The sequence below is a fragment of the Lactuca sativa genome, chromosome 3, assembly GCF_002870075.4.
Source record: "Lactuca sativa cultivar Salinas chromosome 3, Lsat_Salinas_v11, whole genome shotgun sequence".
NCBI lineage: Eukaryota > Viridiplantae > Streptophyta > Magnoliopsida > Asterales > Asteraceae > Lactuca > Lactuca sativa.
This window is the reverse complement of record NC_056625.2, coordinates 193,755,084-193,757,027: the sequence shown is the minus strand read 5'-3', so window position 1 is coordinate 193,757,027 and position 1,944 is coordinate 193,755,084. Positions and strand designations below refer to the sequence as shown.

At 36.0% G+C, this 1,944-nt stretch overlaps 1 long non-coding RNA gene across 1 annotated transcript; it reads right to left on the bottom strand.

Annotated features, from left to right (window-relative positions):
• Window positions 1–339: 339 nt before the first annotated feature.
• On the bottom strand, window positions 340–1,405 carry LOC111900893 (uncharacterized). Its single transcript, XR_002853321.3, has 3 exons — window positions 1,106–1,405; window positions 700–751; window positions 340–609 (listed from the first exon to the last, which is right to left on the bottom strand). It is a non-coding gene; the product is annotated as an uncharacterized LOC111900893 (long non-coding RNA).
• Window positions 1,406–1,944: the final 539 nt, after the last annotated feature.

Below are 1,944 nucleotides of genomic sequence, written 5' to 3'. Positions count from 1 at the left end.
AAAACGAAAACTACATGTCGACTTACCTGCTGATGGATCAACAGTAGATTTGTCATCATCTTCAGCAAACATGTCAAAGGAATCATCCTCATTGTTTGAAGTATGATCTGTAGAAGATATTCCATTGAGACCGGAATCACTCATTCCAGAGGAATTAGGTTGCTTGTTTCCTGAACTAGAAGAGGCCCTTTCCCCTCTAGCACGTGCTAGGTTCTCAAATCCCTCTGAAATTATAAAAAAAAATGAAATCAGAATTTCACTAATAACATTCCCAATAATTAAGAATACAAGAAATATTGTATTATTGATATTTAAATCATTTCATTATTAAACTTATAAATAAATGCTAATTACCTGCTTCCCTCTGAAAGACCTCCTGTTTTTCATTATACACATCTGCAGAAATATTTATGACATAAATCAGAATGTTGACAAATTTATAATAAATATAAAGAAAAATGTTGAAAGAAGATTATCTCAACTGTAGTCACCATCCTCCATCAGCTTCATGGCATCTTCATTTAGTTGATCAAACACAATTTTTGTTTCAGCTGACATCTTTTCCTTTCTATTAGAACTTCCTTTTAGCCTTCTTAAAGCTCGCAACACCTAAAAAGAATATTATACTTATTATTTTCATCAATCAGTTTGAAAAATAATAAAAGAGAATTGAACAATTTGACATAACAAGAAACTTACTGTCTCCCCAGGTTGAAGCACATCAACAATTCGTCTCTTGATATGAGACATCCTAAACACATACGAGAAAAATGAATTCATAGAGTTCAAAGAAAAAAAAGTAAATAGAAACAATACATCGAAAAACTTTGTTTATGCCCTTGAATATCTAGGCATCTGAATCTTTCTTTCCAGATTTTGTCTTCTCCATTGAAAGTCTCTGGTCGATAGAAACAATAGAAAACCTAGATTTTATGTGCTATCGACAGAGAAGAAGCATCTAGACTCTAGGGGGAGGGGTTTCGTTTGAAATCACGATGGTTTTTGAGGATTCTTATTCAAAAGCTTGAAATTTCTCTTCAAGGTTTGTCTGTGTTTTATGTGTTGAAAACACGAGAGAGGTAGAAGATCGAGTGAGTTGCCTTACCAAATCTTCCTCATTCATAAATGCAACAGACCTCGGGGCAGGTTCTTGACACCGATACGCACCAATTTAACAGCTACCAAGTTCGATAGAAAATTGAGGAAAATCGTCTTGAGAGGGGAAGTTATTTGGGAAGAACTTGAAGCATTTGAAACCCTAGACCTTGATTCGATGTAACTTGACAATGGCCATTGTAGATTGATAGATTGAAGACCTGGAGCGATCCCTTGTGAAGAAAGCTACGCGATTACAAAGAGTCCTTGTTGACCGAATCCAAAGATTCCGTCAATGGCTCTATCGGGTTTGGTTAAATCCCCAATTTGGAATGTGCTACATCTGGTTCATGAACTTGCCAAGTCAATTAGGGTTTTTTTTAATGAAAAATGAAAGGGGTTAATGGATTGGGATGATGTCGTACCTAAGAAAACAAAGAAAAAGAAGGAGACCTCGCAGATCAATTACGATTCACCTTCGAGGTTTACAGAGAGACGAGAGGTAGAGAATGAAGGGAGATCTAGAGGAGAGAGTATCAGAGAGGGGAGAATGGATTGCAAGGATGAAAAATAGATAGAAGATAGAAAAAACAAGGCGGGATTTCAAAATTTTGGGGATTTCGTTTCCCCCTTGTCTACTAAAAGCGCGTTTCATTAAAATTATAAAGTGACAGGTACAGACGACGCACGATTAAGATAAAGCGCCCTCCGTGTTTTTAATTTTTTTTCTTGAGACACTAAATTAAGGGAACGCAATAATCCGTGACGTAAATCCTTAAATTTTTTGGAGAGATGACACTATTTTAAGGGCATGTCCTTTTGCATATCATTAATCAGCGCGTGTCGTAA